Source organism: Manacus candei, unplaced genomic scaffold, assembly GCF_025592945.1.
Source record: "Manacus candei isolate 608988 ecotype Guabito, Panama unplaced genomic scaffold, ASM2559294v1 h1tg000028l, whole genome shotgun sequence".
Taxonomy (NCBI): domain Eukaryota; kingdom Metazoa; phylum Chordata; class Aves; order Passeriformes; family Pipridae; genus Manacus; species Manacus candei.
Window position 1 is genome coordinate 27,453,594 of NW_026138076.1, and position 21,763 is coordinate 27,475,356.

At 40.4% G+C, this 21,763-nt stretch overlaps 1 protein-coding gene across 3 annotated transcripts in view; it reads left to right on the forward strand.

Moving 5' to 3' along the window:
- Positions 1 to 273: 273 nt before the first annotated feature.
- Positions 274 to 21,763, forward strand: part of FBXW7 (F-box and WD repeat domain containing 7) — a 182,452-nt gene continuing 160,962 nt past the window's right edge. Inside the window, exon 1 of one of the 3 annotated variants that reach the window (XM_051790558.1) lies at positions 274 to 989. The gene's annotated coding sequence lies outside the window, so the exon portion shown is untranslated. The remainder of the gene's footprint in view (positions 990 to 21,763) is intronic. The other 2 variants (XM_051790557.1, XM_051790554.1) reach the window with 2 other exon arrangements.

Here is a 21,763-nt window from a genome sequence, read left to right on the forward strand (position 1 = left end):
GGAAGCACCGAAAGTGACCAGCACTTCCCGCCGCCAGTCCCTTCCCACCTGAGCAGCTGCCGGGCGCGGAACGACAACTCTCCGGGGCGCTTCGGCACCAGCCTTTCCCATGGCGGGCAGGGGCGGTGCCACCGGCCGCGGGTGCGCGGAGCCGCCCCCTTGTCCCGGTGTGAACCGCGCGGCCACGGCGGGATCTGCGCGGCCCCGCCTCGCCCGCCCGCCGCATCATCGGCCCGCGCCGGCACCGGGGCGGGGTGGGGCCGGTTGCCGGGTTACCGCTGTCATCCGCCCGCGCCGCCGCCGCGCTCGCTCCCTCTCCCGCCCGCCCTCCCCGCCCCCTCCCGGCGCCGCAGGAAGCGAGCGGATCCCGGGGCGCCGCTGCCACTGCTCCCCCCAGCCCCCCGCCCGGCGCCCCCGGCCCGGCCCTGCCCCGCCGCCCAGCGCCCCGCGCCGCCGCTCCCCCCACATGCCGCAGAGCGGAGCGGCCGCGGCGCCGAGCCCCGCCGCCCGGCTGCCCCGCCGCGCCGCCCGGCTGGGGCCCTGACGGCCCCCCCCGCCGCTGGAGCCGGGGCCCGGCGGCGCCCGCAGTGCATGAGAGGGAGAGCGGGGCGGGGGCCGCGGCCCGAGCCACTCGCCTCCCGGCCGGCGGCGACGCGGGGACCGGCCCGGGGGGCGCCGAGGGGCGGCGAGGCGGTGGCTCCATGTGAGAGGACGCGGCGGCGCACCTGAGCCGCCGGGACAGCCGCACGCCGGGGGGGTCGCCGAGGGCCACCCGTCCGCAGCCCGCCCGCCCGGGGCGGGGGGTGGGGGCCGGACCCGCCTGCCCCCTTGAAGTCACCCGGCCCCCGGCGGCAGCCCCGGGGCGGGGGGCAGCGGACCCCCTCCCGCCGGGGGAGAGGGGCTCCGCCTCGCCGCCGGCATCGCCTCGCCGGCGGGAAGGCGCGCGCGCCGCGAGCGGAGGGAAAGCCCAGCGGAGCCCGTCCCGAAAAGTGAGTGCGAGCGGGAGGAGCCGCCTTGGGAAGGGGTCGGATGTCCCGGGGGCCGCCGGCGGAGCGGGCGGGGGGCCGGGGCGGGGGGCGCGGCGCCGCCGCTTCCCATGCGGCTCACGTTGCCGGCCGCGCACGGTCTGGTGCCCCGCGGTCCCCGCGCCGCTCCCGCCCGGCCAGGAGACGAGGGGGAGGCGGGGGTGGGACTCCGCCGCGGCCTCCGGGGACTGCCGAGGTCTCCTCCGCAAGTTCTGCCGCCCCCTTTGTGCCCGCCGGGAGCGGCGGCCCCCGCGAACAAAGGCGGCGGGCGACGGGAGGGCTCGGACCCCTCCGTCCCGTCCCCGCCCGGAGAGTCGAGCGGAACTGCCGGGGCGGAAAGTTGTGCAAGGCTGGGAGTGGAGCGCACGGCCGCGGTGCTGTGAGCCCCGAGGATTTCAAACATCCCCCCCGCGCTCCCCCGTTTTCCTTTTTTTATCTCTAAAGGGTTGAGTGGCTCCTAACAGACCCTGCGGCTGCCTCCTGCCCGCTCATTTACATAACACTTGAGTGGAAAATGCAGCTCTTCTTGTCGCGGAAAAGCGTTATTAAGGAGTTGCTTTTTCACGTAAACCATTTTTTAAATGCGTTTTAAGAGCCAGAAGTAGTGTTGGCTCTTCCTGTTTATCGGAGAAGTTGCTGCTTCACGAAGCTCTTGCTCTCACTCCAGACCTTACTCTGGGACTAGGGAACGAAAGGTCTCGTTTGGGAATGGGACTCTGTTTGCTTGGGTTTTGTTTTGCTTTGCTTTTTAGCATTTCTGCCGCTTGCCCAATTTCCCTCTGAGCAAAAACTGTATCAAAACTTAGCATGTTTCAATGGAGTATCTTAACTTGCTCTTAACTGAAGAAAACACCGCAGTAGTTAGTGGGGGAAGAAACATTTATGTCTGTCAGTGTTAAATTGTACTACTCAAGTGTTAAAATTTATACAGCAATTTGTTACTTGTGAAGAGGATGTACTAAAAAGTGAAGAGAGTAGGTTGAATGTCGTTTATTTGATGAGACATTGTTCAAACAGGGATCCAGAAATCGTAACTCTGTGTGGAAACTGTTGTCTGCATGAGTCTTCTCCACATCTTACTTGAAGGAGCCTGGAAAGATTTTTGAAGTGGAAGGTCGTAGGATTCGTCTAGTTCTTCATTAAAAGAGGAGCATACAGGTTGTGAACATCCTGCAGGTCGGTTGCTAGGGGCCTGCTCTCCTGGATTTTCTTTACCAGATGCAATTGAAAGTAGAGGAAGACAGAATGTATCAGAAATGTACATTGCTGAAGCTCTAAAATACATGTATGTGAACAGAAGGCCATACTACAGAATTCCAGCAATGAGTGCTTGCTCTGTGCTTCAGTTTGTGCTACATATTTAGAAGTACTTAGTCTGTTTCCCAGTTGCATGCTTGTCTATTCCACTGAGAAAGAGACAGCCTCTGATAACTCAGAGGAAAACCTAGGCATTATAAGGAAGTTTAAAGGTAGGCAGAGCACCTGATGTTGCATAGATTCTTTTTGAGACCAAGTATGCTGATGGGTAAGACGATTAATTTTTTAAATCCTAAATATCTCCCTATCTTAAGCTCCCTATTGTTGTTGCTGTTTAAAAAGTGGGTTAAAAGAAGTTGAACTCTCTATTCAGTTCACTCTTAGGTTTTCTTGATCCCAGAAGTAGGAGGTCAAGAAAGGAAGTTGCATTCTCTTCAGGCAATGGAGTTAAGGAGATGGTCAGTTCTATGCTGTATTTAATAACTACAGGAGCTAAAGGCACTATGTCCTTTTTTCACGTGGTGATTACACTTGCTTTTCTGTCATTTCCTGGTCTCAAACTTAAATCTGCCCTTTCCCACTCCATCATTATTTTGTCGTTAATAGTAGTGTGGTTCTTACTCTTGATGGCAATTACATGTTCTTGTTCATGATCCTGGTTCATAAATATCTCAAAAAACATATATCACTTCATATTTTTTAAATTATTTTTGTCAAGGTTTAAGTTTTTCCTCTTTATTGCAGCTTAGACCTAATCAATGTAGTTCTTTTGTTCAAGCTGAATAATTTACTAGTACAGTGGTGTTTGTTTGGAGATGTAAATGTTTATCAGAAAGTATATGATTTTCACTTGTCTTAACTGTTAGAAAAGCTTTCATAGTAAGTAGCTTTTGGGTTTAGGGATAGAAATCCTTTTTATCTTTAGACTCTTTGACTGACCAATTAACTTTACTTCCCTTCATTACATACACCTGTGGTACTTTGCAAAAGTTTTGTTAATTCAATGGAATTTGTTGTCTCTGAATCAGTAAAAAAACCCGAATGGTGTGTGATGATTTATACTAGGCAATGTTATTAAACGGAGAGGAATGCTACTCCTCTGTCTCTTTAAAGGAAACTAAGTTCAGTATCTTTTGGTCAACCCTCTTTAAATTCAGGTTTTATTTAATGAATGTTTAATCTTCTGGATCTTTTTCTGAAGAGCATATGTGTGTTAACTAACTTTATGTACATTATGTTTGAAATAAAAGTGACATAAAGACCCTGTCTGCAGAGCAGCTTCAGCCTTCTAATATGCGGACTGTGTATATCAGGTAATTCTGGAAAGAAACAATGAAGATTAGAATGTCGTTGCTCTTGAAAATGCACTTCCATGACAAAGTATTGTACTTTAGTGAATTTGTGGGAACTGATGGATGGTTCTGTACTGAAATGCTCAATGTATTCACAGGATAGGCAAAATCTGTTTACCGGGGTCACTTCTGTGGACTTCATAATAGTCTAAGATAGTCTTTTACGACAGCAAAGGCAACAAAGATTTTTGTTGTAATTGTCTGATGAAGACTTAAAACCATGTAAGCGTGGAAGTTAACTTACTGTCAACAAGCTTCTTGGACTTGCTTTGTGGTGGTATAGCTGCTGGTTATTACACAGGCTCTTCTGGCTAAATCAAACAAGTTCAGTTTAGCCCAGTATTCTGTGCCTCTTAGTGTTCAGCAGTGGATGTCTGTGAAAGACTGTAGGCAGCACTATGTGCTTACAAGTCCCTGTCCCAGAACACACTTCCAGTTGCTATCAGTGTGTACTTTTGGGCTGTGTCATTTCTGTGCATTTGGCAACCCTTAGTGGCTTTCTCTTGGGTGAACATTGTTTGGTGGCTTTGAGGGAGGAGTGGGTAATTCACTGCTTAGTGACTTGTTTTGGATATATGAGTTGTCAGTTGTCTTGGGTGCCTTCTGATTCCTGTGTGAGGAGAGAGGAAGAATACTTGATCCCTGTCTACTCCTCACCTGTCACAGTTCTGTGTCCAATAGAAAATGAAAGGTGGTAGTTCTCCATCTTTCACTGTATATAGATTAGTGGTGAAATAATAATCATTTTTAGATCCCTTTTCTGATCAACCAGAATCAATAAATAAACATAATGACTTTATTAAGCTCTTACTTAAAGTACACATTTACTTTTGTCTTTTGAGAACTTTGTATATGCAAGGCCTTTTTTGGTTGTAATGAATGTGAGAGTCATTGCAGCTTACTTGTGAGGGGACATTTCTTGGGCAGGAAGAGGGAATGGGAGCAATTAATCTATTGTGATGTTGTGAGTTCTGCCTAGTTCTTTCCCACAGTGGTTATGATCAGCTACTCCACTGGTCATCCTGTATCAATGCATACATTGCAGTTAAATGTTTTCTAATAGATCCTTGATGGATTTTTTTTGTCAGTACTGTGGATATAACTTAGGTCTGTAAGCACTTCCTTTTGCATCCCATATTCCCAAAGTTTATTATTAAGAAAGCCTAAAAACTCCATGTGCGAGGTTTTGTTTTGTTTCCCTGCTCCCATATTTATTTTGAAATAGCAGATTTCTTTTCAGAGCTTCATCAAAAGAATTTAAATTTGGAAACATAATGCGTGTGTATAATATAATTTAGATTGTAAGGTCAATTAATTCAAAACTAAGGGATATCAGAGTAAAAAGAAACTACTGCACCATAACAGAAAATGTGTGTTCATCTCTTCAAGACTGCTTATCTTTGCAAAATAGACAAATCTGTGTTATTCAACTCTCCAATATTATGTTTTCTCAGTATTCTCTGAAACAATTGCAGTTATTTTTTCAAGGGTGAAACCACGCATTTCTTCTAAGTTGCCTTGTCTTAAAATACCAGCAGATATGTCTTACTATTTGCTGGGGCAATCGAAGATGTTGCCATCAACTAGAGAATACAACACCCACAGCTGGTTGGTAAGAGGAGGTGTGGGATATATTGTCCAAAACTAGCTTGCTTAGTTCAGATAAGCTTTGCCTGCATCTTGACCCGAGACAGTTAGCTTTGCTTTGTGCTGGAGAATGAGGAGTTTTGCTGGCAACAGTTCTATTGTGATGGTTTCAGCAGGTGCATGCTCACAGGTAGCTGCGACAGTAAGGTTTGCTCTCAAACAGCTCTTTTTTTCCCCCCATCCTAAATCCCTCCAACATGATCAGTGGTGGCCGCTGCACTATGAACTAGTAGAATTTGTCTAGTTTTCTGACCAACCACAAATAGGGCCATAAAATGAAAAAGCATGGAATGTTTTAATTATATGTGCTATTTTCAGTTTTGGTTGTAATTTAGACTTGTACCGGTATGATTTCCTTTTAAGAGTCTCAGAAAAGGTTGAGAGTGCTGTTTGGATTCTGTAACCCAAATACCTTATTATGATACTGATTAACATTTTGATGTGCCTTAGATGTCATGTGTACTGGGGTCCTTGGAATGTTGAGGGGAAAGTAATGTGTTTCTTGAAGTTGCTTGGTCTCTGTTTCTGAAGTCTGCTGAAGACTTTCTAAGCATAAGATCTCCCAACTGACCAAGACAGGAGAGCTACCCTAAGGTGGAGCTGAGAGGTGTGCATGTGCTATGGTGAGACCTGGCTTTGTGGAGCTGGACCTGTGGAGACTGGGACATTAGGGAAGGGTTGCAATGATTTCTTCTTTACTCTTCATAAACGTGGATCAATGAGTCTTGCCACTGCAGTATCCCAGATTGTAGCAATGGATTCATTCTTTCCTTTTCCTGTTCTCCCTCTTTACATGTGTGTCTCTCTTTGAAAATTAAAAACCTGAAATGATTCTGGGATGATCATTGTGCTCTTACCTGTGTTCCCTTCCCCAGTTCCTCAACCTTCTGATCCAGTGTCAGAGCTTGTTCTCCCTCTTCAGCATTTCTTCCTTTAGCAGTGTTGTTCTGGATGGGTAGGAAGGTGGGAGGAAACTTTTATGTCATACAGGTTACCAGATGACTTGTTCCCTTGTGTGTTTCTTTACTGGGGTTATCAAAGAGCCTAAGGGTGGTGGTGGAGAACTGATTGCACGTGAAGTTTTGGTCGATTCTTTTGATGGATTGAAGTACTCCTGAATTTGGTCATGCAGAGTCAGGGTTACTCAGCTTTGGCTTTGTGTTCTTGTAGGTTGTGGCAATTGCTTTGAATTTCAGGAGGATAGGAACTGCAAACCCTGGGTGTGTGTTGTTGACAGTATCTGCTTTAACTCTGCCCTCTTGGACCGGCATAATGTCCTTACTGCACACATTGGCTCTGTGTTCTCACAGATGCTTGTGAATACTTTTGAAGCATGTGTTTTTCAGGATAAAGTCTGTCATGTTTTCTTAAAGGTGAAACTTTATGTTTAGATCTGCTGTAGCATGCAGGATCTGCCTATGCTCTTAGGGAGTTAGCTTGCTGTATTTCAAAACTGCATGTGAAAGGATATTACTGCCTTTATGTAAAATATGTGATATGCTTTATAGGATAGAATGTGCATCTGTATATATCTGCAGAAATGAAAATAGTCAGTGTTTTCAGAACTAAACAGGCTACTTCAGGACAAGCTAGTTGTCTTAGTAAATGACTGACAAGCCCAAAACACCATAAGCCAATGGGGAAGAAAAGGTTTCAGACTTTTCCCCAACTTCCTTTTTTAGGAGGGTAAGCTGCTCAGTGTGTTCCCTGGCAAGTGCAAGCCTTTTCAGCATTGTAGCATACTTCATGCTTGAGAAGTTGCTCACTGGCTATTGCAGTAGCTGCAAAATCTAGCATTTCTTTGCTAGACTTGACAACAGTGGGTTCATGCTTTTTTTTGACTTCTCCATTGCCTAATAAGGCTGGTTTTATAACAGTATTTTCTTTAGTGTTCAGGGCCATAACCACTTAATAAGGATAACCAAAACTTACAACTATGGAGCCTCTCTGAAGAATGTTACTCATCCTTTGTGGCAAGTGTGGCGCCATGTAGCTTGGCATGGTATTGAATCTCTGTTGAAGACAGGATGTCTTCACCTTTGCTTCACCAAGTGCTGTGTCTTTGCTAAGCTATGTGTCTTGTGGCCCTGAGCTCGGCCAGGTGGACAGTAAACCTGCAGTTTGCTTGGAGTGCTTACTTCTCTGGCTATTTATATTTCATCTTTTTATTTTAATTCATGCAGTGATGCTCAAACGGAGAGATCTTCTAGCACAGTAGAAAAGGGCCCTGAAACTTTGATCATGAAGATACCCTCGTATAAGTTATTTGTAACATATGTTTCTGAATTCTGCTGTGGCAGTTTCGTCTGCTATTGCCAGAGCTGATGAGTATGTCTTCAATTCTGTGGCATTTCTGTGAGTGGGTGGATCACTGCAATGACAGGTAACATTTTTTCCTTTACTGCAGAGTATAATAGTGACAGTTCTTACCAATCCTGAGGGCATCTTCAACATCCTTTAAATCACTCTATGGCAAAGTTGCTATGGTTTTGTGTTTGTTTTTTTTTGGCCAGGAAACTTTTAACACCATTTCTTTTTCCACATGCCTAGATAGCAGACCCTATTTGATATTTCAGCAAGAATGAATTTTAAATGATGTTTGCTTGGGGCACTGTGTTTGGGAATTACTTTTGTCCTAATTTGCTTCTTGTTGCAAGAGTTGAGGGAGAGTGAGACTGATTCAACCTACTATGCTTCCCCCACTTGGTCCATGTTTAAACTTATTTGTGTAGCCATGATGGGGCAGATGGGCTCCCTTTTGACAAACCTCTGGTAGAAGGGGGCAGTTTTACTCCTCTGCTTTCATGGTGTGTTTGTTGCGTTATCTGTGGTAGTAGGTGGGTTCGGACTGTGCTGTCTGTGGTCCAGGTAAGAGCTAGACTTAGTCACTGCCTGACTCCCAGCTTACTGGACTTTGTCTTGCCCTGCACTTGCTCCATGCTAGCAGCTGTGCAATACATGGTCCTGAATGGCCACTTTCTGTTCATGAAACGTGTTGAGAATGGCATGCAGGCTTTGGTAGCCCCTTAGTAACATGGTAGTAATTCTAACTATGTTTTGACATTATGTGTCTTCAGGGGGGTAATAAGAAGTGTGAAATAAGTCCTACTAAGAATATCTTGGGTGGGCTTTTATACACAAGTGGCTGAACTTTACGTTTTTCAAACTTGTAATATAGAAGTGTTTCTGTTAACAACCCTGATTATCTCCGTAATGGCAGTTTCTTGTGTTGTCCAGATGTTTAACTTAATTTTGAAAGTTTTACATATCTGAGAGTGCACTAAAACTAGGGTGGTTCTTAGACATGTCTTGCTGTAGCAAAGCAACTTTGACATTCACTATTAGGTTTGATTTGTTTCCAGGACATACTGTTTTTTCATTTCATCTTCAAGGTCAGGTTGAATGGGGCTTTGAACAACTTGGTATAGAAGATGTCCCTGCCTATGGCATAGAGGTTGGAAATACATGACCTTTAAGGTCCCTTCTAACCAAAATCATTCTGTGATTCTATGATTTCAGTTTTTGTGCTGTATTCCCAGCTTTATAGCTTATTGCCATGGTAAATCTTGCAAATTGTTTTGTTGTTATTTGTGCTTTGAATGCCGTTATGCTTGACTATTTTGAAATCGAGTAATTCCTGATATGCCACAGAAAAGAAGTGGGCTGATACTGAAATAATTGAGGGTCACACTTCAGCTCAGCCATTACTGACGCTTGGCTGTGCCTGGTGGGAGCACTAGATAACACTCAGTGTGACTCAGGAGCACAGGAAGGATTTTTGTTTGAGGGGTAGAGGTGGGTGGTGCCCTCTGTCATGGGGTGGATGTGTGGCTGTCTGGTTAGGGGAGCTGCACGCTGTGGTTGCTGCCTGCCTATGTAGGGGGTATGTACAGTCATCCCGCTCAGCTTGTGGTTGTTTACACGGGCTGTGGGAACCTTTCAAAAGGGTGCTAGGAATGACTGGAAAAACAAAAGCTTGTTTAGTGGCACAAAAGAAATGTTAACGTTTTGGTCCTTCTCATTCCTATTGTTTGTTTACAGTGCAGTGTGGTAGGAACAGAATTGTAGATTAGGCATGACCTAGCAAGGATTAAAAAGGAGAAATTTATCATTGAAACAATTTACCCTTCCTTCATGAAATAAATTCAAACCTTGTCAAAGTTGAGAGTGCATGAGATGTTATATTCTGTTGTTCTTTATGGGGTTGTCATTTCATATTGTATTTGACCTCTTTAGTTGCTGAAAGGAATGATTCCAAACATCTTCTCTTACCCTGACCTCTTCCTGTGCTAGCTATTGGTTTAATCTGGCTTTTTGGTAATTAATTTTGTGCTGTTGGTTTTCTACCGGTTTAGTTCCCTGAATTTAAGTGAGAAGGGAACTAAAAATCAAATTGAGTTGGCTCAGTGTGACACGGGATATGTGTTAGAGCTGACACAGGGGATGCACAGCTGGCAGTGCATCCTTGGGGCATTGGCTGACCATTAGATCAGCTTAACTGTGCCCTGAAACCTCATGGCTGTGGTTTGATGATCTGCTGAAGCCAGCGTGGGGTATGTGCTGTAACAAAGAGGGCTGATCTTGTTCTCCCTGCCACTTGTCTTTTGTGGCTGTGCTGTCCACTTCTCAAATCCAGCTAGTTGTGAACCAACATGAGTATTACTGCTGCCTGACTTCTTAGCCTTTTCAGTAAGGGGAAAGTAGTATTGCCCCTTTTAACAGCAAGACAGATTTAAGTAAGCTAAAAATGTTTATAATCTTTATACTAAACAGCAGAAGTATTGTCGTATGTATTATACTCTAAACCATATGCATGACATAAAACACCTTCAGCTACTACTGCGAGTTCAACCTTAAATTTGAGCATGCACTTCATCTTCAAAGGTTTTTTCCCTGGAGTTCTCTTCATATCACAGTCATAAATGTGCCAATCTGGACAAACTAATCCTTTTATTCAGTAGAGCTACATTTAACACGGTGATCAAAGCTGCAGAGTGCAGAAATATTAGTATTCAAATCTGTAAAACACAAGGGAAACAAATTGTTCTGTGAGCAGCAGAGCTAACAAAACCTAGTTTCCTGTGGATCTGTACCCTCTGTCTGCTTCTGTATCCCACCACTGCAGTAACAGAGTCCTTGTTACTGTCCTATTATCTCTTGTGACCTCCCTTATCACAATATGTTTGAGTCTTGCAGCCTGACTGTTACACCACTCCCCACATAACCTACCACGCTTTTTTTAGTTTGCTAGCTGGGCTAAAGGCAGCATATGCTGTGGTGGTTGCAGAGCTGTGTGTATGTTTACTGGCTGCTGCTGAAGTGTGGAAAAAAATCATATTCAAGAATACTACAGATTGTAGAGCTGAGAGTTTAAATTAACTCTTGTTCTATTCTCTCTGCTTATTAGTTGCCACCTCCAGAAAAGAAGTAGGATTTTACTATAGGGTACATGTATCTTTCTGGTTTTCTTTTTCAGAATCACTTTTTTGGAAACATGTATTGTGACACTGAAAAGTTCCACATATAAAGCTTCAAGTAATTCACAATTATTCAAGTTCAGTCTTAATTTTTGTTATAGCCTATTATGTTGTTTAATAAAACATGTAATCCTTTTAAAAAGTACGTTAGGTTTGTAGTTTGTGTTTGTTTTTTTTTTTCCTTTTTTTTAAACCAAGTTTGGGGATCTGAGCAATTGTTGCATGGGAATGTATTGTTGTGTATACTTATGAATTTCATAGTAATGTCTTCTGTTATTTGTGATGTTTTAACTCCATAGTTTAGTTGAATATATTCTTATTTTTATAAAACTCCAGTTGAAATTAATGTTCTTAGTGGTTTTTTTCCTTTACCTTTTCCTTTGTGTTAGTCTGCATGTCTGTTGCACTTAACATACCTGATCCTTCTGACGCTTTTTGGCATATCTTTTAAGATGCCTGTTATAAAATTTCACCTTTTTTTGTTTTAGTTTAATTAACATTTTAAACCATGTTTTTTACTGTATGCCTGCTTAGGAGTGTTATATATTTACAAAGTGCCTATTTAAAATACTGTTCAGTTTGTAATGTACCAATATTCTCCAAAACATTTAGTATACATCCTAAGAATTTTTTTTAACTGAATATTATTCTTCTATGGACTATCCAGAGTGAATTCTTTCTGAATTTGTTGTTAAAATCCAGGAAGTGGATGAGTAAAATATTCACCGTGACATGTAATATGCTGTTGATTGTTCTTTTTGTCTGTCATGTATTTCCCATTTTACCTAGCCTAGTTAGACTATGTGAAATTCTTAGGATTCCTTCTCTTGTCTTAACCTTAATAGTTCTCAAGTGAGTGAGTTTTGCCACTTTTTGCTTTTTGGATCATTGGGGAATATGTGATGTAGTTCTAGCACAGAACTGTAGCCTTATGCTGTTAACTCTCCTGCACATTAACAGACCACTTAATGCTTTTTCTTTTGATGCTTTGTTGCTGGCATGTAAACCCAAATAATGTTTTCTCCAAACACCAATATTAATTTTACTTAATGGCCTTTTGAGACTTTGGGGGAGGCTTTTTGAAAGTAATTTTTTCAGCAATTTCTCCTTAGTTCACTGTTGTTGTTATACAATTCTACTAACCTAAAAAAGCATAGTTTCCTTTCCAGAAACCATGCTGTTTATGTTCTCTGATATCCACCTGCATATGTTTTACAATAGTATTCTTTAAACAATTGTTTCAGCTAGCTTGCTGATGCATGAAAGGCTTATTTGTTTTTAACACGCTAAATCATATTCACTGGCTCTTTCAAATGTAGGTAAGTACTGTGTTTTCTCACATTGTAATAGTAGGTGTTTTTAGTAGGAGGTTACTATAATTTTTTATTATTTATAAATAATTTTTTTTTCTCTTGCTGCTGTGGAATCACTCAAGTCTGATTTCTGCTAATAAAATGAGAAAATGCAAAAGTGCCATATTTTTTCCAGTTGAGTTGTTAACGGTTTAGGTTTGTTAGCTCTGTTCCACTCCCCCAAATTGTGTAATGGAGTGATGGCAGCAAAGAAACTTTTGCGCTCAGGTAGTCTTTCTTGCAGTTGGAATGTAGTGTAAGATCTTGGGGATCTTGAATTCAGATGGTAGAAACACTGTGAGATGTGCCGTGGAAAGGGAACAAACAGGCATATAGATGGCTCCCTAATTAGTGAACAGGCTGATGTCTGTGAGGTGTTCTTCCACTGTTGTTTTGGTGGTGTTTTTTTTTTTTTTTGTTTTGTTTGTTTGTTTGTTTGTTTTTTGTTTGTTTGTTTTTTGTTGGTTTTTTGTTTTGTTTGTTTTGTTTGTTTTGTTTTGGTTTTTTTTAAATCTGTTTGCATCAAGGAAAACAACCTGCAAACAAAACCTGGAGTCAGTAATTTAGGTTTTCTGAGAAGAAAAATGACAGCTGGAACTCTTTGGTAGTAGACCATTCTGTTGCCCAGTAAGAGCTTGTGCAGACATAGTGTCTAGGAGGCAAAGCCATGAAACTGCTGTACACATTTTAGTGGAGAATAACCAGTCATATTATTCCAGTAGAGATATGATTTTGTAACTGATATTTTGAATTAAAGGTCAAGCTCATTAAAACATTTTAGTGTATTATATTATATCAAGCTGGCAGTTTTGGGAGAGGTATCCAAAAATTAAAATACTTTTTATACATTTTAGTTGGTATGTTTTGTTTTAAATTGTGTCATTTAAATCCAAAGAATTTGCCTACTGTATCACACTGGCATGTGTTCTTTCTCTCTTAGTATCTTGTGTCTCATAGCCATAAAAGAGAAAATCGTGTCCAGGAACCCAGAAGTTCCCTAATTCTTCACATGACCCATCTGAAAAACATGTCTTAGTGAACACATGTGCGTGGAGAACATTGAGAATAAGATAAGTGTTAGATGCTTTTCGTTTCATGCTTGCTCTCTGCCTACTTTCAGCTTATGGAATCTCTGAGCCAGAGATTGTTTCTGTTTATTCAGAAGCTCTTGAATGATTTCTCTTCCGAGAATTTGTACAATTTCTCCTTGAACCCTTGTAAATTTTTCATCTCCATTGCATCCTTTTGCAACAAATTCCAGAGGTCTGCTAGATATTGCCTGAAGAGTCAATCATGTTTTGAAGGTGACTCCAACTAGCTTCATTAACTGCTGCCTAGTGTTTGTGTTGCAAGGGGCAGTGAACAGTCAGCTACTTTCCTTTGCTTTTTATGTCACTTGCCTCTGGCATAGTCCCTTGAAATGGGGCTCTTTGTTCCAAAAAAGACCATTTTTCAGGTCCCAGTTTATTTAAGTCATTTTTGCTGAAACAGCATGCATCTGTAAGACGACAGATACTTCTTCACTATGCGATTTTTTTTTTTCTTGTAGAAATGTAGAGATGCCATTTGGGCACCAGTGCTTACTTGTGTTTCAGGATTGAAGTCAACCCTTGGAATGGCAAGTGCAACTGAAGTTCAGGCTGTAGGGGGGATGTTTGCTGAAGAATTGCTTGACCTTGTGAAAATGATGGGTACTAAAGTAAGGATGAGGAATTCTCATTTGTGTCCCCAGGAAATGGCAATTCCTGTATAGTTGTTCCTGTGGTCATCTTTTAATGTGGTTAGAACATCAGCTTAGCAACTCTGAAGTTTCAGTATTGATGATATGGATCATGAGAAAATAATAAAGAAACACTAGGATCTATCTGAAATGATAAATAGCAAGTTTCCCATGTTAGCATTACAACTGTTGCAACCACGCAGAGCAAACAAAAATTCAACTCTTGTAATTGAAGTTGTCTTTCTGTCTGCTGTGTTAATAGTGCATTGTCAACTTCCATTTTTTAATTATGTGAGTACTTTTGTGAAGAAAAGTAAATTTAGTTCTTATTTGTTTTCTTTATGCCTCTAAAGCCTTTATTTAATTAGGTGATTTGTAGAAGATCTATAACAATAGATTCTGTATAGGGATATGAATCTGTAAGAATAGATTATAGGATCTACTTCTTATACACTTATAAAAATGTATAAGAAATAGATTCTGCAAGCTACATCTTGAAGTCTTAGTAAGGTGTTAAAGGCATGTAGAGTGTTTAAAATGCTAGTTATTTAAATTATTTAAGTTATTATTTAAATAATAATCAAAGGCTTTTAGAATTTTTTAAAGATTTATTTTAGTGTCAAATTGATTGCTATCATGGAGGAAAATTCCAAAGATACTTGTGATGCATTTTAACTCAGTGTTTAATTTTCTGTTGCCACTAGTGATGGGCTATCGTATTAGTTCTTGTGGAGTACAGGTGAAGATAAATGAAATCCAGGTCTGATCCTGCTGTTGCTTAGGTTTGGTCATAAGAATACCTGTTAAAAAGCAAAATGTCTGCATAATGTTTGCTACATTGGTAGCTACATGTGTAAATTTGTCAAACTTCTTAGTGATGTGCTTTTGTTGCCTCAGAAAAGAACGTATTGTCAGTTTTCCATTGATAATACAATCTAAAAAGTACCATGAACTTTTCATTAGTCTAAGCCTTTATTTATTTACTTTGAAGAGCAAGAAGTTAATCTCTGAAGAGCAGGATTTTTCAAGTACGCTTAAGTCATTTAGGAACATAAATACCACTGACTTTGTACTCTGAGAGGAGTAGAATTGAACTGAAGCAGAGGATTAATTTTGGAAGGTAAGCAAACTGAGAAGTGCAGTTGATCACAAATATCAGGCAGTATACTGTGTTAGGGAGGCCTTATTCTCGTATGACTCTTCTTAAGCCTAGCTGAATATTTGACTGTAAAATTGTTGAAATACCTGGTCAGGTATCAGCAGGGAAAATAAGCAAAGTGTGACATCGGAACTTAATTAGGAAAGCATTATGTTTACACTTATTTCAAATTGCTGTTTGGAAGTAATGTATATTCTCTCTGAAGGAGGATGTAGGAAAAGCATTGTGTAACTCTCTTTAGAATTAGTATATTTGCAATAGTTATTGTACTGCTGTTTTCTTTGCCAGCACATGTCGGTGGTGTAATAGTAGGCAAAAGACTCCAAAGTCCAAGAAAAGCTTTAAGTGAAAACCTTAGAAGATGGTAAAAACTTTACAGTTCAATAAGATTACCTGCCTGTTTTTGCTATGAAGTTTAATGGTAGTTTGTTTGCCTCTTGACTACTCATTCATTAACTATTTGTTTGGCAGTAGCTAGGAAGTCTGCAAAACTTGTTGTAAGACTGCTTTCAGCTATCAGTTGTTTTTTTTGTGCCTTGTCAGGCTGCTTGACAACAGTTTAGTTGAATAGTTTCACATGCTATTGAAAGAGTTATTGTTAGAATAAGCACTTAATTCCAGAAGGAGGATATAATCTCATGGCTTGATAGTGAGAGTCACAGTGTAGAGGGAGGGATGCTATCACTGTCCTAAAAAGCAGACTTGTTTATTTTGTAAATGCAGATTATTTTTTTCTGAACAACAAAAGATAGAAATTGGCTGATTGTAAATATCTGAGTGGGGACAAATATTTTACCATTCATTCTATTACAAGAACTTTAACTGAGAATGCAAATGCTACATCCAGCGTGACAAATGGGAATCTTGTCCCAGAGAAGTTGCAGTAGTAAGGATGAAACTTGCTTATTTATTTTTGCTTGGATCATTGTGCATATAAAAAGAATCTTGTAGTTGCACTGTGCTTGACAAGAAGAAGCATATAAGAACTGACAGCAGAAGAATGATTTCAGATTGCTTCTACATTGGTTTGCCACTAGGACAAGAGGTGTTTCTCTGTTAAATATGAGTAATAGACTATACACTTTTCCCCTCAGATAGTGTTTTTATTTATTGTCTATGTCAACATGTTATGCAGCTTCAATACTTGTATTGTTACTGCTGGTAAAATTGTCTTTCACAAATATAGTGGTTTAGAGGAAATATCTGCCTGGCTTTTTTTTTTTTGTCTTTTTAGTGGCCCAGTCTAGAGTCAGAGAATAATGAAGCTGACCTGTTAACAAAGCAAGTCTAGAAATTGTGAGTAAGGGAGGTGACTTAATTTTAATTCTTTCAAGGATTGCTGATATTGTGTGGCTAAAATTATTAAGGTAAAAATACTGATGTTACTTGGAGGAAGTTTGTGGCCATAGTCATGTTAAAGCTAGTTACTGAGAATAGTTACAACAGCCACCCTACACAGCAACACTGAGCACTGGGAATCAGGTTCAGTTTAACTGAAAGCAATGGACATAAGTGCTTACAGCATTTTGACCTTTGCTCACTACAGCTCTTCTTATTTCTTTTGTCAAATCCAAATGAATCTTTGGGTCCAAACTGAGTGCATCCATTGAGTGATTTTGTTGTTGTTGTACAAGATTGTGCTGGTCTCATTATTACAGGTTGTCAGTGTTGCACAGGAAGCTTTGCATAAGTCATTGGTAAGATAAATTTGAACTTTTGTCAGGGGGAATCCCTTCACCAAGAACCCTAAACTTTTGTTTTGATGAATAGGCATAAAAGTTTGCACCGTACTTGCTGTGTTTTAAAAAGTCAATGCTAAGGTTTTTTTATTGTCAGTTTAAGGAAGTGGAGAAGTTAACAGATTTTAGAACTTTTGAGTTGGTGATTTTTAAGAAACCATAGTTAAATGCATTCTATGAGGTTTCTGATGTTTCATAGACTAACAAAAGGTTGCTTTATAAGTAGCTTTAATGAACAAATCGCTTTATTGGCTTAGACATACTGGTTGCTTTGTCGGTCCAAACAGCTATGGGTTCTTGTTTCAATTCACCATTGTGCTAGAGTAGAGAAGTGATAGCCATTGACCTTCTGTTAAAGCACAATAAAAAGTTTTTTGTGAAGAAGGAGAGCGTGCGGGGAAAAGAGCAATGCAGTACTGTGTCTTGAGTTCAGCAATGTAAAAATCAAGAGATCGTGTACCTCTCCTGCTGCTTTTCTTGCTAGGTGGCTCAGTATAGTGAACCACCTGAAATAAGAAAAGGCAGGACTGACTTTCTCAAGACTGTTTTTCATGGAACTTGTGTGTAAAGAAAGAAGGTATTTATACTGTAACTGTAAGGAAACATTAAGTAGACGCTCATTTAGTTCTGAATGAAAAGTGTATTAGTCTTCAAAAAAATTTTTTTTACTATTGACTGGCTGACTTGTTTTATTAAGTGATTAACACACATGACTTAACCATAGCCTTTGGTTGAATTAAGTGACCTTATTTTATTTCTTGAATTACTTCCTAAGAATTTAGTTAAATGAGCAAATAGTTTTATTTTCCCCCTCTGGCTAGGTGTTTAAGACGCAGAGGAAATTTCTTAGATGCTCTAGACTTTTGCTAATGATAATAATAATTTCTCAAAGTTGATGTCTGTGTAATGGAAGGATTCTAAATCAGGAGGGATGATGTTGCAATCTACTAGCCCATTTTTAGAGTTATCAGCTGGCTTAAAAAAATTTTTATTTTGCTTGTAAAAGATGAGCATCCTCCTGTAACAGGAATAATAGTGTTGCAGTTTAAGTGGGGGATTCAGATAGGTTTGCCAAATGTATTTACATGACATAACATGTGAAGTTATAATCATGATTAAAAGGATTAGGGACTTTCTTTTTAATAAGAGCAATTTATCCTTCTCTGCAAGTATTTTTTTTTAAGGATGGGGCAGTATAGTGCAGTGTGGATGTTCTGTAGCTGGCTGGTTTCTGGTTTGCAGATTTGCACTTGTCATTTGGTGGGAGCAGCTGCTGGAATATATTTTACACTTCAGTTATATTTTGAGTTTTGTTGTAGGTATTGTGTTGTATGCTTGGTGGTTATGGTTGCTGGGCCTAGTTAATAGTGATAACTTTATTTGTGTTACAATGAAGTGTTTGAATTACTGTTTTTCTCATGGAGCAGTTTTGTACCATGCTGCGCTCCTAATTCCTCAGGAAAAGCAAGTTTTCCCTTAACAATTTGTTGGGGATAACTGTGACAAGCAATGAAGCTGTCCTTGTATAAATTTATCTAGATTCTATTTTTGAGACAGTTGTTCACTATAAACTTTTGTTTGAGATTAGGAATGAGATTAAGTGAGCTTGCATAAGAACACAGTGAGGAATAGCAGCACACTGAGTATGTGTTCAGACTGTAGCTGAGCCTGTTCAGAGGGGAGCTTGGTTGCCATTGTGCTCTGGTTAACAGCTATAGCTCCACAGTGCGATTTAAAGGAAGTACCTTTTGACTGTTTTTTAGGTTGGTTTTTTTTCCCTGAAACCTATAGCATCGAAATGTCATTAATGTAAAATTTGCATGGAGGAAACTTAGAGAAGAACAAAGTGCATTTTTTCATTTCCCCTTCCCGTGAGGAGATGGGTGGGATATTGGCTTGGCACTGTATGCAGTGTCCTCTTCCTGATCTATTCTGGTTGCTGCCTTCCCTGCTTTTCCTCTTTCTCTCTGTGGTCATCCAGAATGTTCTAGGAGATTTGTTTGCTCTCCAGTGCATTCTTGGTACTGTCTCCCTGTCTTCTGGCTGCGTTTTTTTCCCTCTACCCCCTTGCTTGTCCAGTTCTGCCCTTCCACCCTTGTTTTACATTTTGTTGTTTCAGTAGTTTTATACCTCTTTAAAATATTTGGTTTTCCTTTGTAAATCTAAAATTTACTTGAGTCAACCCTACCTCTTCCAGAGGTCGTGTTACCACCCCATCTGTCAGATACTCAAAGATGTTCCTCAGAAATTCTGTACTTGCTGATGAGTCTGTTCCTTAGTTTCCCAATATACAAATTTTAAAGGTGACTTATGTCCTCAGAATTGCTTAGAATCAATCAAGGTATCTGAAGTTTTTGACAGTATAATGATTACTATAAAAATACTGTAAAAGTAGTCAACATGGCAGCAGCTGACTAAACGCAATTCAACAAACTTGTAAATTCTTTATGTCCAAAGTATCCTTACGGGTGATGGAACTGAAGAGGTTGTGTGGCTTTAAATAATACTTTTTAAGTCTTTATACTACTATATGGAAACTTGCCTTTTAACAGCCCACTGTTGAGGAACTGTTTTTGAAGTTGTGTTGATATTATAATGACTGTGCACCCATCTGTAACTTGAGTATGTGATGGCAACTGATGCCAGCTGTACACATAAAAGAAAACTGGCAGTTCTGGTGCAGTTTTCGTTGGAAAGATAGATTAAGTAAAGGTAAAGCAAAAAAACAAATTGCAGAATTTTAGCTAGCTAGAGCTGTGCTGCAGTTAGCTTTTTCATGATGCATTTCTTCATCAATATCAACTTACTAAACATCCATCTCAATATCAACTGGCAGGCAACAAACTGCATGTATTGAAGAAAGAAGACACAACCAACATCTGCTTTTTTGTTTTAAAATGAGCAACCATCTGCAACATACAATTAAATGTGTACTGTTTAGCCTTTAGGTATCACTGTATCTGCAATAAGGAGAGTGCATTTGATATTCATCTTTCAAAATATATACCTCAGAACACTACTCCTCTAGAGAAATAGTAAAATTATTGAATATCAAGCATGAACTGGCTGCAATACAACATGAAAAATCCCTATAGTGGCTTGGAATCTATACAGAAAATGATTAAACATTACCAACTACAGTGGGAAATGGTATGTGGAAGAAATTTCTCTCCAACACTTTTTCCTAGCTTTCTAATAATCCCCTAACATCAAACTCATGATCAGAGCCAAACTTTTTTTAGGTGAATTTTCATCACATACTACCAGACCTTGCAGAGCAACAAATGGAACGTTTGCCAATGAGTCCTCACCATCCTATGGTAAATGTTTGCTCTCCTTCCCACTAAAATCAACAAAATCTTTTGGTCTTACATGTTCACACACCAGAATGTAATGTACTCAATACAGTTCACCAAATGTTGTTATGGGAGTAAAGGGAGGGAAAGCAAATAACTGCTGAGCACCCAAGTGAACACACATCTAAAATGAGAAAAGACCTAACCACTCTATTCTTTCAGATAAGCAAGGTATGAAGAAGAACTGGGTAGTTGGAGTTTAATCAACGTGGGCCTATAGGAGCCTTCAGAGGACAAAGCTGGGTCTTTAAGTGTGGGATTATACAGCCTATTATGGCCTCAGGAGAGGGAATAGCATAAACTTTGCCACTTCTTTAAATCTTCAGTATATCACATATAAATCGTAATTGTCTATTCTGCCCTCCTCTAATGGCAAAGGCCTTTTAACTTTTGCCATCTTCCTAGAAAAGTCTCTCTTCATTCCACAAGATTTCAGCCCCCTCATATTAATTAATGTAACCCAGATGAAATTAGAGCTCATATTTTAAGTGTTTGTATTTGTTTCAGAGGATCACAGTCTGTGATGCTAGTATAATAATAGTTTTATTTCTTTGTAGAAAAGAAACAGCATTAGTAGTTCACCATTCTGCATTGAAATGGCAGTCCATAATTTACGTAGTTAGTTAATGTGTTCTTTAACATATGTATAACTATTAATTGTTTAATGGGAGCAGTGGCTTAGAATGAGTTGCTGTTAGTTTTACCAGACATTAGATACTTTAAGGAAAATGGGGGTTTGTATTAAGTGTTGTGGGAGTGTTTAAGCAGGTGCTAAATGTCTGTTCTGTTGATGATGTTCAAAACACATAATGAAATATAAATATTGTTCTCCTGGAGTGCTTGCAATGTCCAAGACAGAGTGACAAACTCCAAATGAGTGTAACTCTGCTTAATGGTACACATCTTATGTTTTTTCACTCTCATGGAAACAGCTTACTGCTATAGTTGCTGCATTAATCCATAATCCAATAGAGGGGATTTATTTGAGGGGTTGAAGGCAGAGAGAGGAAAAAACTGTCTCGACAGTGCCCTATGGGCAATAGCTACGCTAAAAATAAGATGGGGCTCTTGAATGGCTCCGTGTTTGCCTTTCTCAGTGTGTGACACATAGACATTAAAGTTTCATGGTACTCTGAGGAAACTATCAAAATGGTTCTGAGAGAAGATGTTAGGACTTACCTCTCTTCTTTTGAATATGAGACTGACCTTACAGATGAGAATCTGTGAGGTAGACCATTCATTCATACTTTTTTTGAAAATGTTGCTTGATTCTTGTGTCTGAAATGAATAGCACAAAACAGCCAAGAAGATATCCTGATTTTTAATGCTTGACAGTTTCTCATGCTAGAATTATCATTTAATGAACTAGTGGTTTACTCTGATTTCCATTGTACATTTTAGATAAGAATAATGGTACTGAGCTCTTAGGGGTAGATATAAAAGCCTGGAAATCATTCAGTGCTCAGATAGACACATCTTCCTATGGGTCAAAATAGTTGGAAAGAAGTTTTGAAGTTCTGAACAGGATTAAACATGTGTATATGAACTAGAGAGCTAAATTTTTGGTTTGGTACCTGCCAAAATGTGATACAATCAAAGCCTTGAGCTGTCTACAAAATGCTCGAGCCTGTGGGCTGCAAAGAGAAGCTTGCAGATATCCTCAGAGTGTAATCCACAAA